Consider the following 18,687-nt stretch of genomic DNA (forward strand, 5'->3'; position numbering starts at 1 on the left):
GTGTTTAGAGAAGGTGAAAAATCTACAAGAGGATTAACATCCATCAAAATAGGAACAAAAACTAAGTTTGAACAAGGACCCCCTTGAGAGTTACTATGCTCAAGACTAGGCACAAATGGAAGTTGTTTTGAAAGTATGTTAGGAAAATCAACATCAAGATCAATAATCTCATGCTTATCATCATATAATGTATCTTATCCATCAAGATTAATAGTATAAGTAGTGGAACATTCTTTTTGGGAGGATGATTGGTTTCATGGCTATATAAGAAACAAAATTATATATTACAATCTAAAATAGAAGCAAAGTATGTAGCAATAACAAACAATTGCAATTAGATTATTTGGATGAAGAAGATGTTACAAGGCATTAGTATTGAATTTTAAGAACCTATTACCATTCATTGTGATAATACAAGCATAATTAATATGTCAAACAATCTAATATTAAAGTTAAAGACCAAACACATTGCAATAAAATATCATTTATTGATAGAAAAGATAGTAGAGAAAGAGACCATATTGGAGCATGTTAGCATAAATGAGTAGATATAATTTTTTTTCATGAAACTTTTGGCTAATGATACTTTTGAGTACTTACAAGGTATGCTTTGGGTTATGCCCCAACCCTCTTTAGAATAGTTGATGTAGGATTGCACTAGTCCAGACTCTAGTCTATTTAAGGCTTATTCTTACATTTTGACTATAAGTTGGTGATTCTTCCTTTGTGGAGTGGTCACTTTTGGGTAGAGTTATTGAGATATATTTTTCATTATTTAAATGGTGTCTCTTGACACTTGATGAGCTTTTTCAGATTGTATTGGAGATGATTGAACTTCTAGAGTTGGCATAATGCCACCTTTTTCATTGATGTCAATGGGAGAGAGATATATATTAAAAATAATGTTTGATCAATGGGGGAGATTAGAAAATGAAAAAATATTTACAAACTATCTCTATCTGTGAGGGAGATATATTATTATGAGGAAAGTTATACATTCACAGAGCAACATGAATGGGGGAGCAAAGACAGGCATGGAAAAAATATATTTGGTATTTTTGAAACTTTGATGTTTTTCACCATATGTTGCCATCAATGAAAAAGGGGGGTATTTTTGGCATGAATTCCTTATGTATATTGTTATTATTCTTTGGAGATGATTGCATACTGTGTTACATTCATGAATTGGTTTGTTATTAATGTCAGCATACCAACTTTCTAGAGAGTTCTTGCAAAATTGCAAATAAAATTTTATTTGGTGAGTTTTTTGGTTGCTAAGTTTCTTTTAGAAAGGTTAGCAGTATGTTTGTAGATGCTTATAGATTCTATTTCTATATTCATGAAAATAATTATGTATTTTTCAGTGAGTTATAAAAGTTTTGTTGAGGATTGGTTGCATGACAGTTTGCAAGAAACTGTATGTTGTTGTTTGTGTTTTATCTTTTTGGTGAGGTTAGGAAATGTTCAATGAGATTTGGTTTTGGTCAAAGACATGTTCCTTATTCTATATTCAATATGGGATAATTTGGTTTTCATTTTGTGAATACTTGTGAAGGATAACATGCGGGTCATTCCTTAGAGGCTAACTGTATTATAATTTTGATGTAAGTTTTATTGTAGCATGTGGAACTTAAATGTAATATCTTATGATGGTCCTATGTTATTTATTGTAAATTGGGGAAGCCTCAAGGATGACTCAATTACTTATTAGGACTTAGTATAAAGGAACTATGTTTCCTTGGTTGTAAGTGTGACAATGCATCATATGTACTTTAATATATGATCATTATTGTATATGAACTTTGGATATGAATTTGTGATGTTTAGAGAAGTGGTTAATGCCAAGGATAAGTTATGGACTTAAAAGGAATTGTATTGGCAAGATAAGTTGATGTTTCAGTCAATTCATTTCTCTCGGATAGGTTATCCTAAATTCTTTAGTGAGAATAATTCTGAAGTAATTCAGACACAAGGTTCAATTGACTTCCTATCAACTCTTAATAGGGTTGAAAAAAATCCTAAGAAGGTTGGGAAAAATCCTAAAAGGGTTGGAATCTTCTAATAGATATTCAAACTCTCCTTAAGAGGAACTCATATGTACTAATTGTATTTATTCAAATCCTAATAGGGTCATACCCTTTCACAAGGAACTTGTATATTAGTACATCATCTTGTGGGCATCATTACCACTAGAGTTTTCCCTCTTATGAAGGGTTTCCCTAGCTCACATATCTTGTGTCACATTGCATGTTTATTATCTTGTGGTTGATATATCTTTTGATTACATGTTTCATATTTTTTAAAATTGATAAATGTTACTTAATAAAGCATATAAATGATTCACCCCCCCCCCCCCCCCCCCCCACCTCATTTATATTATAAGCCATTAGCCACAAGATAATAAATCTTGTGAATTGCATACCATTAAACTGACTCAATCCCTTAGGGAAGGATAATCTTTTCACACCAATCTTGAGGTTTAACTTGGAAACACCAATCCTAGTACTAAACTTGGCTCTTGGAGCCAAAATAGTAAAGAAGGAAGAGTCCAACCACCCAAAAAAGCTTTGATCCACCTAAATAGAAAGGAATATCACCTTAAAATGGAAAATAAGTATGGAGAAAGCCTTTATAGAAAACCATAACCAGGACCACCCCACCTTCCAGACACTGGTATCAGTAGAGGGCATGTACAGCCTATCATCAACTTCAACCTCAAAATATATCACCATCTCAATAGATGACATATCCACCTTTGTAGGAGTAGAGAAACAAAATAGAAGAAGACAAACCTAAAACCAAAAAACCACCATAAGGTGCAATAAAGGCCCACTAAGAAGTTTCACCTCAAAAAATTAAAGTAGAACTTAGAGTTTGATAGATAAATGATAACAAGAGGCCCCAAACTCTTACATGGGAGAAGACCCCAAAAAGATAATTTCCCTTAACCAAAAATAGTAGAGAGCTAAGGAGGGACCTTGAAAACTAGCAACATCCACTTGGCCATCAATTGGAAAACCAAAAATTAGGAGAACCCACAAGAGGAAATGAACATAAATCTTCTGCATCTTTATAGATCTAAAAATGCCCTAACAAACTAGGATCTTATTATCCATAGAAGAATCTTCTGCATCTTTATAGATCTAAAAATGCCCTAACAAACTAGGATCTTATTATCCATAGAAGAAACACCAAAAGGAAAAAAAACACACTAAAACACGCTAAAACCCTCTAACTTGATAGCAAAGGAAATTCCAACCAAGATGAAACCACATGGCTCCCAAGAAAAAAATTCCCATCCATAAAATGCCTCTAGGAGATGTAGATAGATGCACAATCAATTCAAATAAAACCCAAAAAAAGAGTGGGTTTTGATAGGATAGATCCCCACCTACCTAGAGAAACTTTTGATGTCTCCCAAGCCAGACCTCCCACCAATACATTGGGAAAGAGAAACTAGGCACCAGTAAGAAGAAGGAGACCACTCGCTCCACCAAAGCCTCACTCTTGTGATAGAGTTGAGATCCTTAACAACCTCCAAACTCAAAGCCACATATCCCAATAGCTTAAGGTTGGACACAAAAAACCTAAGGAAAGTAGCACCAAACATCACCATCCTCCATCTGGATTGTCTTCATTTGACTCCCTATCTCCATCACTAGAATCTCCTTCCCTAGAAACCTTAGCTCCTCCAATCCCATTGTACTCCATCTCAAAACTTAATTTTCATTAGAATGGATCATCACAAGTTAAGTAAATGCAATTTATTTTCAAGGCCTTGAACACTATATTTTGAATTGGAAAAAGGTAAAAGTAATAAGTTATACTTGATATCTAAGTTAGATAGTGTTTGTTCTTACCTTAAATTATTAAGACAAATAAATGGATAATGAAATAAATAATGAACCAAGAAAGGAAAGATAAGTAAATGTGATTTTGATAGATATTTTAAAACTATATTATAGAAAGGAAAAATTAATTACAACTTGGGATTATTATTAATTGGATATTTCTTATAATCCTAACTTAATAATAAATACTGTATTGTTTAAGATTGACGTAAGGGGGCCTATTAGAACACTTTTTTATTTAGGTTGGTAAACAAAGAAAGAAAATTACATTTAAAAAAAAATTATTTGCTAAACCTACCAACATTTTGAAATTTTTTGTTGTGTTCCCTGGTTGGGTGTTACATCCGATATTAGAGACCTAGATTGCCACATTGAGAACTCTAGGGAATTGTAGATGGCCCATACATAACCCTTAATATTTTATTTATAACCCTTTTGATGTTTTCTAGAGGTTAGTAAAAATTGAATCCTATAAAAGAGAACTACAATCTCCTATATTCATTTTGCATTCAAATGGACTTATCTTTTGTCAAATACTTATACTTTTTAATTTTGGATCATAATGACACTAATTATATTTTATAGCATGTCTTCTCTTATTATTGAAAAAACAAACTCTAGGATTAGTATATGTTGAATTATATTTAAAATTGGTAACATTTATCCCATATGGGCTTATTTTACCAAAAATAACTTAATTTTAGAAGGATATGAAACAAATTTCCATATTTAGTTTAGACAAATAGTTTATTTGTTTGTGACTCTGATAATGGTCATACCAAAAAATTAAGAAAAAATAATGATAGTGTTATTTTGTGATAAATTTGTTGGGATGTATGTGTTCTTTCCCTTACTTTTTAATATATAATTTAGGAAAAAAAATGTTTTTATAGGAGATTAGGTTAACCTTATTTTGGCTTTGAAAAGGATTTTGAAAATTTTCTACTCTTGTTTTCCTTGGAAATGGATCTTAATAAATGAATTACTATGGATTAGATAGATTAATAAATGAAACTCTAGAAAATATTTTTAAAAAAAATTAAGTCAAGGTAATCTCATCTTGTATTATGTTCAAATATGATTAGATCATAAGGAAGTGTGTGTAGGCTTGTATGAATTAAATTAGGCTATATATTTTAATAAACATCTTCAAAAATATCTTCTGGGAATCCATTGGTCTTGAATTGCATAAAGTCTATCTTGAATCTTTTCATTCTAAAATGCCAAGAAATATTATCAATAAAGGAAACATCAAATTCATACATAAGGCTATAGACCTTGAAGATATTTTCAACTATCATACGTCTGAATGTTTCCTATAAGATCATTGCTAAGGTGTTAGCCCTTAAGTTTCACCATCTCTTGCCTCTAATTGTGCAACCTGAGTGGACTGGTTTCATCCAATCCAAGTACATTATAGATGATATCATTACCATTTGGGAAGGTATGGAGTGGGAGCTCATCAATCTAAGAAGAAAGCACTCTTCCTCAAAATTAATTTTGCCGAGGCCTATGATAGGATTGAGTGATCTTTCATTCTCGTTATGCTAAAAGCTCTTGGGTTTGGTCATGTTTTCCTTTAGGTAGTTTAGATGATTTTTGGGGATTCCTCAACTTGCCTCACCATTAATTGAAGAGAATCCTCTTCTTTTGGTCCATTCATATCCATTCACCAGGGTTATTCTCTTGCACATGAAAGTTTTGGGTATTTACTTGCCAACACCATTTCCACTAGTTTGGTTTGTGGAATCTCTCTTCTAAATTCTTCCTCCAAACTATTAAATGGACACTTTTCTAATGATTCCTTCCTCTGTCTCATTTAGGATGAATAAATTTTTTCCAATGCCTTACAGTGTTTGGACACCTTTTTCCTAGCCTTAGGCTTGGGTATTCAATGACATACAAATCTCTTTTATACAAAATATTTTCTACTAGCTCCTCCGTCATTTGACTAGTATGAGTGGAAGAAGATTCAATATGGGGATATTTTATGATTCTTGGTCATTTCTTATAGTTTCCATGCTTCCCTTTTTGAGCTTTGGAATGTTGTGCTTGCCAAAATTGAAAAGAAGCTAGAATAGTGGATTACCAAGCCTCTTTCTTGGCTGGCAAATTTTAGATTTGCTCCAAAGTTTTGGTTGCTACCCATGTACATTACTCTTCATGTTGAGTACCCTCCAAGGTTTCCTACTTGAAGCTAGATTATCTTTTGAGGGATTTTATTTGGGCAACATATTTTGAGCACTATGACTTTTACAAAGTGGCCTAGGAGTAATGTTGGAAACCCAAAAGAATCTAGAGGCCTCAATCTCTTATCTACCCAAAAACATGGCATTTCCTTATGTGCCAAAAGGGTCATATGTTCCCACATTGGCAATGAGGCTTGGAAGGTTCTCCTAAGAAATTTTATTTCTTTAGGGTTTCCAATCAATAGAATGACTTGGAAGGGGATTGGCTTTCAAACCCTTCTTATTACTCTTGAAATAGTGCAAATTACATATACTTTTGTAGTGAAAAGTATTTGGAAATCTTGAGAAACCCTCAAACCTTGGCTTCACTAGGCTAGAGATGGCTTCAAGTATGGTCTTCCTATGAACCAACACAATATATGATGATCCCCCTTGTTTAATGTCGAAGAAATTCTACTAGTTAAAGTTCAAGGGGCAAGTGCTCTACTTTTTTTCAAATTTGGCATCCAAACTCCCAAAACCCTTTTTTCTAGAGCCACCATGAGTGTTCACTCATGGGAGGACATGCAATTCCAATTTTAGCTTGGTCATCCAGATTGTCAAACATTTTATCTTCTAGTTTCTTTGGTGCCTCCTCAAACACTTCACAAACTAGGGGTTCATTCAATTAAACCATGGTGGAAGTGTTGGAAACAATTGATTAATTGTGTATTATCTTTGATGTTACACAAAATGTCATATCATTGCCAATCAATGTATGTTGAGCTCACTCAGGCATTGGAGATAGTTTCTTGTGTCTATCGAGCATTCCAAAGTTTTTCTAGTTTAGATTATACTATCTACTGAGTTCACTTGGTCATCAAAGGAAAGTTTGTAGAAGTTGAGTGTTAACCAAGCTCACTTGACTAATAAAGAAAATGTTGGATGGAACTAGTGTTAACCAAGCTCACTTGTTTACCAAAAGAACTTTGTGAATATGTAATGTTAACCATGTTCACTTAGTTAACATAGGAAAATCACTTTGAGTTAGTATCTACCAAGAAAGGTTGGCTAACAAATGATTTTCTTATTTTGGCATGTTGAGTTCAATTGAATTGTTTGTTGGTTCTAGCCAACTAAGAAGATGAATATTAATTATTCTAAGTTGTATTCAAGCCAACTTGATAATGTGTAATATATAAATATAAGGTCAAGTTGAGGATTGAATGTGTGGAACATAATTGAAGATTTGATGATGATTAGATGAAGAGAATTAGAAGGATAAGCAAAACATCCTTGTTGAGCTGCAAAGATACATTTGATCAGGAAGGATCAAGTATACAAGCCAAAATTGAGATCTATAATTAGAAATTCAGTTGCATCAGAAATTAGGTCATCTCATTGTTACCTTCTAACCATTGTAGCATTGATCTAAATCTCTTAACAGAGTTGGATTAACAACTATTTGTAAATCCTCTAACAAGGTGGCATTTATAGATTGAATTGTCTAAATACGTCTAACAAGGGCACTCCTAATAGGGTGATTAAATATTCTAATAGGGTCACACCTAATAGTGTGTTTTTTAACCTTTAATAGGGTTGGCTCCTAATAGGGCTCAATTTAGAAGAGCGAAAATCAGTAAATAGTTGCAATTGGTGGTTCTTCCCAAATTGGGTTTCCACATTAAATATTTGTGTCAATTGTGTTCATACTATTTATTTTATGTGTATGAAACTAAGTTAAAGTAATATTAATCATAGATAATATATTAAGATTTTCATAAGTATTTGCCAAGTTATTTTAGTGTTTATCGAGTTACAACATTTGCTAGTGTAAACTGAGTGCATGTGTGTTTTTCAAGTTACAATAGAATTCAGTTTAAATAATGTTTTGATGTGTATTGATATATAAGGAATTTTTTATTTATTTTAGTGGTAACTGATTCACCCCTCCTCTCTCAAATACTCCTCTTATATTTTCAACAATTGGTATCAGAGATTTTGGTGCTTGTAGAAAAAGTTTCAAGGACCTAAGCTAAAGGTCAAGATGTCTTATAGAAGGGAGATCCTAAAGCTAAACAAAGATAACTTTAAGGCATGATAGGAACTAATGAGGTTGTACTTGGTAACTATTGGAGATTCAGGGTTGAAGTATCTAGATGTCAAATATTAGGCTCCTACTGGTACATTGTCTATAGAAGAAATTGTTGAAAAGAAAAATCATAATATCATGATGATTGACATTTCTTCATCTCTCAACTATGCCAAATTTGTTGAGGTCAAAGATTGTGGAATTTCTCATGAAATGTGGATAAAGTTGAAAGCCATCTTTGGAGGAGATGAAAATGTAAGGAGAGCCAAAGCTGAAAGTCTTAGGGGACAATTTGATTAGATGAAAATGAGAGAGGATGAAAATATTGCAAAATATGTTGATAGAATCAAAGCCAATGTCAATGCTATCAAAGCCTCTAGAGGAACAATTGAAGATGTAAGAATGGTAAGAAAGGTACTTAGAACCCTTCTTGTTATCTATACAATTAGAGTGTCTTCTATTCAAGAGATGAAACATGATTCAAATAATGAGATAACTTTGGATGCACTAGTTGGAAGGTTGACAACATTTGAACTAGATAAGTATGATAATTATATTCCTAGTTCTAGCAATCTTGAGTCTGCATTTGAAGCCAAAGTATCACTCAAGAAGAAAGCCAAAAGATCTAAAAGTAAACAATCTAAAAGAAAAGAGGAAGATAGTTCTTACAGTAATCTTGAATTCATTGAAGTATTTCTTGCAAGAAGGTATCCTAAATGCAAGGGAAAGTATAAAGGTAAAATTCCTTTAATATGTTTCTCTTGTGAAGAAGTTGGACACATTGCTACAAGATGTTCAAATAGAGAAGACAAAGATGAAAAGAAGCACAACAAGTACAAAGGAAGGAAGGATTTCAAAAACTTCAAGAATTTCAAGGACTACAATGACAAAGGTAAGAAATTTTGTTTCATAGCTAAAGATTCAGATAGTAGTGAAGATGATGAAATGATATATATTGTTGTAAAAGATCAATTTGATGATGAAGGAGATAAAATGACACTTATATCTCATGTTAGCAAGACTGATACATGGATTATTGATAGTGGTTGCTCACATTATATGACTAGTGATAAAACAAAATTTGAACACATGTAACATTATGATGGTGGTAGTGTAAGATTTGGAAACTATGAACCTTGTTGCATAAAGGGAAAAGGTTGTATCTCACTAACAAATGAACTTAGATGTGATAATGCTTATTGGGTTGAAAGAATAAATCATAATCTAAAAAGTGTGGCATAGTTGAATAACATTGGATTCAAGGTAGAATTCATGAATGGGAATTCCAAACTATTAGATGGAAAAGGAAATCTGGTTGGGTTTGGCAAATAACCAAAAGGTAATCTATTCTACCTAGATCTCAGTAAAAGTTCATGTTTTATTGCTCAAGTAGAAGAAAGCTAGTTATGTCATAAAATATTATGTCATGCATGTATGCACCCTAAAATGGTCGCCTCAACTATGGGCCCCATTATTTAATTTATCAATTATCAAATTTCTTGAATCAATGGCTTGCAATATTTTATTAATCAATTCAAATCAATTTCCTTGATCAAATTCAATTTGTTTTATTTCTAAGGTTGATCATTTTATCCTAAGTCTTATTTAATTAAAATAACTTGCTCCCTTTTAATTAAATAAAATAATTTCCCATTTAATTAAAAGAAAACCTCTCTTTTAATTAAATTCATCCACATTTAATTAATTAAGAGAAAAAACCCTCTTTTAATTTAATTAAATATTTCCTATTTAATTAAAAGAATTTTCTCCCTTTTAATTAAATAAATTAAACCCACTTGAAAAAGGAAATTAAAAAAATAAAAAATTAAATAAATCTTTTTTTCTTTTCTCTACACTTAAGTGCACATATCTCTAAATGGGACTTATCTTTATCCTCTTTCCACTTTCTTCTCAACCACTCCTCTTTTCTCATTGGTGGAATTTTGTCTCACATGGGTCAAACTCTAGTATCCCATATTGGTTGTGAGAAGCATCTCACCTCCATATTTTCCTTTATAAGGGAAAGCCCTCTCCTCAATTTTAACAACCACAAATCACCCACAATTATACATCCACAATTCATTAATGATTATGCTATTGTTATGCTACAGGTTTGGAGAACAATTTTTTTGAAGGAGTTTGAGTATCAAAGCTTTTTGTGGAGAACTTCTATCTTCTTGTCTTATTCTCTCATGTGTCCATGGCTTCCATCATGAGGTTTCATCCTTGCATTTACATATTATCTTAGAGTCATATTTATTTTTCATAGATTAGTATTGCATTGTTATTGCGTTTCCTTTCTTGCATTGTTTGGCATTGTCACCATATAGATTAGTTTTCATTTTTATTTGCATGTATATTTTTGGATCCTTGAATCTCTTGTTTCATGGTGTACTTGCATGGGCATAAAATAGGTCAAACTAAGGGCCTCCATGCAAACCCTTGCACTCCATGAGTAGAGAGCTATGAGTCGTCATTTGAGACCTCATTGTTGAGTAATCTTGGATATAATGACTCATAGAAGTGTGCCCACATTTTAAGCATACATTTTTCTTCCTCTTCTTCACATCTTCTTGATTATTTTCCTCCTATTATCATATAGTCTACCTTCTTCTATTCATCCTTTCTCTTCTTTCATGCTTTATTCTTCTTCTTCTACAACCATGGATCTCAACTATCTTTCTATGGACCCTCACTTGAGAGAAGATGATCTTGACCTTCTTGCTGAATTTGAAAATTGTTGTTGCTCCAATAGGTACATGGATGCTAACATTACGACAAGAATGTTAAAAAAAATGGATAAATTAGAAACCTTTGCTAGGATCATGTGCCAAATCAAATTTCATGTCCCCTTTTCAAATAATTAAAAAAGAAAATCTTTTGCTAAGGCAGGCAGGCCCAAGAAAGTGAAGTTTCGAAAAGAGGGGGTTAATCTTGGGAAACCGTTGGACTAATAAATGAAAATTATTATTAAAATAAGTTTCATTAACCTCTCTTGGACGTGAGTTATAGTTATGCCCTCTTTTAAGGGGTTTGGAGGCATTTTGGGCTCATTCCAGAACTTGATTTTTGCTCATTCTTTGTTATTCTTCAGAGGCTGCCAAACCTGTGGAGAAGGAGACCCAAGAACAGGAGTTTGCAGGTTTCCAGGGAGACCCAAGAACGGGAGTTTTCAGGTTTCCAGGAAGGCTAAGGATGGGAGTTTGAAGCCATTCCATGTGCATGCTCATACAGAGTTTGCCTTTGTGCTGAACAGTGCAGATTTGTGAGTTTTCGGGTGTGTTTTTGTATGAGTTTGGTGTTTACAGTTGAGTATTTCATATCAGTTTGGGTTGCTGATGTATATCAGACTTTTAAATGTTAAAATAGAGCTGAATATATATATTGGGATGTGATTAAACTTCTGAGATAGATTCCTAGTTTTTTTGTGGTGTTTTCGGGCATATTTTGTGCTATTTTAGGAGCCCGATGAGCATAGTTTTGGTCCTACATTTTTGAGCTGTTGTGTAAAGGCTATACGGATCTGGAAATGTCAATTTGTAGGCTGTTATGCTGCTGAAAGTTCTATAAAAATTTCCATTTTCAGATTTATTAATAATTTGTGAAGTTGTGAAGCTTTTAGCACTATTTTCAGCATACCCGATTTGGGGTTTCTTGAGAAATTTGGTGGATCTTTGTGATATTAGTTGTTTGATCTTAAAGATCTGATTAAATATTGGAAATATCATACAAAATCAGAAAAGGGGACATTTCATCAAATCACAATATCCTTTTTCCAAATATTCCTTATCTTCCAAGTCTCACCATGATTCTTCTAAATATCCTTCACATTCTTCATATTCTAAGACTTATCATGTTTCTTCTAACTATTGTTCAAATTATTTATCTTCTAAGGCTTATCATGATTCTTCTAGATATCATTCAAATTCTTCATCTTCTAAGCCTTATCATGATTCTTCTAAATATTCTTCACATTCTTCGTCTTCTAAGTCTTATCATGATTCTTCTAGATAGCATTCACATTCTTCATCTTCTAAGTCTTATCATGATTCTTCTAAATATCATTGTCATTCTTCATATTCCAAGTCTTATGATGATTCTTCTAAATATCATTCATGTAAGTCTTCACCTACCTCTTCTTCACGATATCATTCTTCTTCTACATATACCAAGAGTATTATTCCTCTTATTGAGATAGACCATAATGAACAACATGACAAGTCTTGTGATATGCCTATCTATAATGCCTATTGTGACAATGATTATGATGACAATGACTATTATATTCCTACAATTTTGAAAAGTCCTCCGAGTCCTATGCTTGTGCTTAAAGGGGATGAGTCACAAATAAATACTGATGGGAATCCATATGAATTGAATCTTGAAAAAACCATTGATAAATTTTGTGAACAATAACTAAATGATAAATCTGCATTTTTTGAGGAAGAGAAAGCATTTTTTCAGCTGAAATAAGACATCAATTCCACAAGAGTTTCTCTTCTCAAAATCCTCATGTTGAAAATAAATATTACACTCTTCAGCAAGATCATGTTAATGTTGAATCTTTGTCTCATGATGGTTCTCTTCCATCTTTTACTTCTTCCACTATCCATACATCCCCTAAAGATTCTGAGTCTCTCAAGTCTTCTACCAATCCTTCATCCAACAAAGATTCTAATTCTTTTTATGTGGTTCCCTATAGTTATCCTCAAAGTCTACCTCTTAAAGAAACTCAAGCTAACCTTCACTTGGCTGCAAATATCTTTGACAATGCTAAACCTAAAGAGCCTAAGCCTTCCTGTGCTATAATGCCTACTTCAGCTAGTCTTTCATCATCTATTCCAAAGTCTTCCATACAATTCCAACATGCTTCCTTCTCCTTAGCAATGGCTTCATGTCAAGAGGACTCTAAAAATGATAAATAGAAGTATATAAATAAAGATCAAGATCAAGAGCTCTTCATGTCATCCAATTATTTTTATGATGTCTCTGATACATTTCATGGTTCTTTTGATCCCTTAATCCCTTTCTCATTCATTCCACCATGTCTTAAGTCTTCTCCTAAGAAAGATCAAGATATTGCTTGCACCACTGAGCTTATTGACAATAAAAATGACCTTAGTACACTTGCTCCTTCCAAAGATGATACTTCCATTTAGGTTATTAAAAATGATGTTGTTACTTCCAATGTTGAGCCTATTGAAAATCAAGAGAACAATTCTATGCTTATGTTATCCAAAGATCCTTGTCAAGATCAAAGTCTTCCATCTTCTTGTTCTACCATACCATGTTCACTTCCACTTTCTACTCTTCCTAAGTCTTCTTAAGCTTTAAGTACTCATATCAAAGAAGTTTCTCCTATTCAAGATATTCATGATCCTATTGGAAATCCTAATGCTCACTCTAAATATGTTGATGTCCTTGATCGTCATATAGATGTTGTTGAACTTATTGATTACCCTTTTGCATCTTCCACATCCATCCTTGGACCTCGCCCACCAATACTACATCGTTCATGTCTTCCTTCCATCTTGGGTCCTTATGGCCCTTCACTTTCCCCTCACAACTCTCCTAATTCATCATCCATTTTGGGTCCTTACATCCCTCTCTCTCCTATCTTTCCTCAAGATCAACGTAGATGCATATCCTTGAATCCTTTTCATCCACCCACTCACCTAAACCAGTCATATCATTCTTCTTCTTCCACAAGTCCCAATTCTTTTGGAAGTAAATTGAATGTTCAATACAAGAAAAAGAAACAATTCAAGAAGCCATATAAAAAGGTAGACCACCATGTCTCATCTAATCAACATGGGGGCATAAAGTCAAAAGAGATATCTAAGAAAAAAATTATAAGACAAGTATGGGTTCCAAAATCCATCATTGAAGATATTATTTCTAAATCATCAAAAATAAATGAAAAGAGGCCTATGGCTATATGGATTCCAAAGTCTCTCTTGAGAGAGTCTAATATTGAACAACAATTGAAGTTGACATTCAAGCTTCCAAAGAATTCCACTTCATCTTCTTCCAAAAGAATTATTCCATTCCATGTGCCTAAACCAAAACCTCTTCTATTCACTCAATATATTCCTTCACTTATTCCTTCATTCACTTTTTCTCCATCCTCTCTCCATCCTTCAAGGTGTGTGTTGATTTTGATCTTGCCTTCATTTCCATCTTCCAATCTCACTTGCTTTGCATAAAGCCATATCCTCCATTTTTTTCTTCCATCCTCTTTTCCCTATCAACATCTTTGAGCATGTTATTTCAAATCCTTTGTATATCATGTTTTAGAATTTCAAGAAGCATTATCTACAAAGCTTGACTTCTTCCAAAAAATTCAAAAAAAAATAAAAAAAATTCAACAAAATTGAACAAAAAAAAAGGGGAAAAAAAAAGAAAAATTTGAAAATGTGCCTTGGTGAAAACCTGGTAATCAGGCACCTTGGTAGCAAAAGTAAAGAGAAATAAATTCATCCTATGGTGAAAACCACTCCCTTGTGGCACCTTAGATAAGTACCATGATGAAAACTTGACAATCAGGCATCATGCGTAGTTCTTCTACATCTTTCATTAATTTCATCTTCTCCCTTTGATCTTGACAATGTTGACCTATACATAAACATTTGGCTATCTTGTGAGCTATCTTATGATGATATTGTTTTCATTCCATTCATGTTTAACCTTCATATCTATTTTCCTCCATTCATTCTAGTCTTTCACTATCCTTTTCCCATTTACCCTTTTGGTCTTGATCTAATAAAAAAGAGTAAAATATGATGCTATGAAGCCTCTTAACATATCTACTCCTTTGGATTACATCTTTCCCACTTTTACATTATGCTTTCATGAATTATCCTATGATGGTCTTTCATTTCTTGTCCAAATGTGCTTTACATGACAATTTTTCCCTAACTTGAGTACTCTTGAGAAGTCAATACTTGAAGATCACTTTCACTTGCTTCATACACTCCTTGCTTATCCATTATATCTGCCAGCTTGTTGCTCCATCATGTCCTTTACCTCGTTAGACATTGGGACTACATGATGTGATTTTGCTTAAGAGTTTGATGCCCATTCTGTCTAGGGGCATCTTTGTACATATTTATTGATCTTGAAAAAATCCAAAAAAATGATATATTCAAAAAAATGATATATTGTGAAAAAGTCTAAAAATTGAAAAATATCCTGAAAAAATGATCTTCTTAGTGACAACTTAGCAATAGGCACTTTGATGTATCTCCAAAAAAATTATATATTCCAAAAATTCAAAATTCAAAAAAAATCAAAAAATTCAAAAACAAAAATAAATAAATAGAAAAAGTGCCTTGGTGAAAACTTGGGAATAGGCGCCTTGGTAGAAAAAATAAAAAAAAATATAAAATGTCCTGAAAAAAAAGGAAAAAGAAAAAAAGAACCAAAGTCGTGAAAACTTGAAAATGGGCGCTACTTGAGGCCTTTGCACCCCTATTTCTTAGCACATGTCCTTGACACTTAGCCTTTCTCCATCATGCCTTGTCCTTGTTACCTTGGTTTGGAATTGGTCTTTGTATAGGGGGCATAACTATGTTAGCTTTGGTCTCTTGGATGTGTTAGTCTTTAGGACACCTCGCAAATGGTGTTTTTCAACACCCATTAACTTCAAGTGTTTTTCAACACTTATTTGTTTGGTCTTACCCAATTTTGTCATGTGATCTTACCTACTTGCAAGCATTTTATCCTTATCCTCAAAACTCAACATCAATTAACACATTTAAATTTTAAACACAACACTTACTGCTTGACTTATGTCATGATCTTTTCTTTGTGTGCTGACTGTTATTGATTTTTGTTGATGTTCTTAATCAACAGTTGCATTTGTAGTCTTCTCACAAGAATTAGAACCATATATTTAACACCATATAGAATATTATCATTGAGTTGAAGATTGCACACTTTGCCTGGTGTGTTCTTTTATGTTGTTTTCCTTTGGGTCCTTGGCTCAAGCATTTGGGAGTCCCAAATCCTAGGTGCCCATTCTGTGGGCAACCTACAATTTTTCTTCACATTTTTTTTGTAGAAGGGTCTAACAATATTGTCTCTAGATTCATGTTTTTTTTAATCCCTTCCAACCATAACCTTTCTCTTGGCATATGATCTTGTTGGGAGATTTTTCTACAATTTCCTTCAAGTATTCTCATATTAGGCATTCTTTTAGGCTATAGATCCTCTTTATGCTTTGGAAAGATAGGTATATTGTTTTGTTCACTCACAATTTTCTAGAAATTAATATCTTTATGTATACTAGGACTTGTATTTGTAATAATGTCATGATGTAGATTCAAGTGCAGACTGACAAGGTCACATTGGAGGTGGCCCACCTTCAGGAATTTATTAACCATTGAGGTATTATTCCATTCATGGTTATTAGAGTACCATTAGATTCTTCTTCCATAGAACACACTTTATCCCATGATCGCTAGTGGGGTCATAGCTCCTCCACTCATTTCTCATAGACAACATGTTCCTAGGCTCCCTATTGCTTGCCTAGTGGTGGGTTTGTTGACTGACATCTCCACTTTGTTTCTCCATGATAGGGTTCTAGATGCTCCCCAGTTTCTCCTCCTACTACTTCTACTGATTTTAATTGGTCCTCCTCCATTAGAGACCCAAAGTGGTTATTCCCTTGCTTAGACTTGACAATTTCACCTCCCAAGGCAAAGGGAGAAGAAAAAGATAAATATGTTATTCTTGATGACAGGTGGGCTCCTCTTGAGCCACCCACTAACCTCGCTAATGTATGAGGATCTAATGATCTCCATGATCCTCCTCCCTCAATTGGTACTACTTTGACTTCCTAAGGGAACTTTATATGTTTTTTTTTATGAATAGTTGTCGAGATTTCTAGCCTTGAGCCATATGAACTCTCCTGGGGTGATTTTGTATCCTCAACCTTTTTTTGTGAATATGTAACTTTAATATTTATATTAAAACAAAAGGGACTATTCATTAAAAAAATATCTTCAAAAAATAAATAAATATGCTTTACTTTGAAGTGAATTGAATGAAATTTAGGGATCTCTTATATATGGGTAGCTATAATACTATATAAAGGGGAAAAAAACTATTATTATTATTATTTTGATCGATAAAGACCAAAGCAAAAAAATAATTAATTAAATTTAAAAATACATAGTATCCATTTAGTGTGGGCACTCCTTTTACTAAAACTTATTAGGGCATACCCTAACTCATGGAAGGTTTATCATATCATTTAATTTAGACATTTTCATTGAGGTTATTCTTTCTTAACCTGTCCATCTGATAGAAATAAACAACAGTCTTATGAAAGAGACCCTTCCCAAATCTTATCTTGAATGTATCTACAAAAGCTCAACACATCTTGACCAAGATCTTAGCTATAGAATATAGATAAATTACTTGTAATATTCACATTAAAAGATAACATATCTCCTTTAGATGTATTGCCAAATATACTTGAAGTATTGGATCGGGGAATAAAATATTATTAATGATAAGGAAAGTACATAATTTATTAAACAATATTAGGAACATATAAGTCCCAATTTTCTAATGTGCTAAAAAATTGTGTAGTAACTTTAAGTGTTTCAATTGGATTTATTTGAGACAACTAGAATGAATTAGTAAGTTCAAAAATCTTATACAAGGGTAGGTGAAGTAAGACATTCTTCTCCTAATTTTTTTATATTCATATTATTAATTTGCAAGTTTGAATGAACTAATGAAAATTGAGTAAAATAGACATATGAATGAATACAATTTAGGGAGTGGTGTCTTGATATCAAAATTGATAAATATGATTATTTTTCCTCAGTAGGAATATAGTATGAAAAAATATTACAAAATGTGTCTTCTTCTTTTAAAGCATGAAGAATGATTAAACTTGATAGTAGAAAGAAAATATTCCTTTTTATTTTTCCAAAATATTGTTTAAAATTAAATGTCTATTATGTTTGGTGCAAATGATATATTAATACTCTACATAACTTTGATTTAGACTCTAAGAACTAAGAAGTAGAAATTTATCCATAAGTACTATGCCTTTTATCTTCATTATAATAAAGTTAGAAGTTAGTAATAATAGTAATAGGAATCCTAGTTTGGCTCAAATATTTATAATCTCATATTAATTTAGGGTTATCAACTTTTTTTTTAAAATTATTTCATTGTGACATGAATGTTAATAGAAAAGAAGAGTTTTTATACCTAGACTCTAATGGTATATAAATGAATATGAAGTATAAAACAATAATGTTTGACTATAAATGTCTTGATGATTAACACAATGTATTATGAGAGATGTTTCACATATTATATAGCCTCCTTTTCAAGTTACTATGTTTAATCCATAAGTGAAAACTATGACCTATCATGATAGGAAATTGCTTGTGTTATTAATAAATAAAAATCATAAAAGGAAAATGGCAACTTCCACGAGTAAGTCAAATTATCAAGGGAGGATGATGTAATACCCTCCAACCCTGATATATAAAATGGTGTACTAAGGGATTTAATTAGAGAACGAGGATTATTTTGAAGGTACATTTCCATA

The sequence above is a fragment of the Cupressus sempervirens genome, chromosome 4, assembly GCF_028749045.1.
Source record: "Cupressus sempervirens isolate cs-2001-9-10 chromosome 4, ASM2874904v1, whole genome shotgun sequence".
Classification (NCBI taxonomy): Eukaryota; Viridiplantae; Streptophyta; class Pinopsida; order Cupressales; family Cupressaceae; genus Cupressus; species Cupressus sempervirens.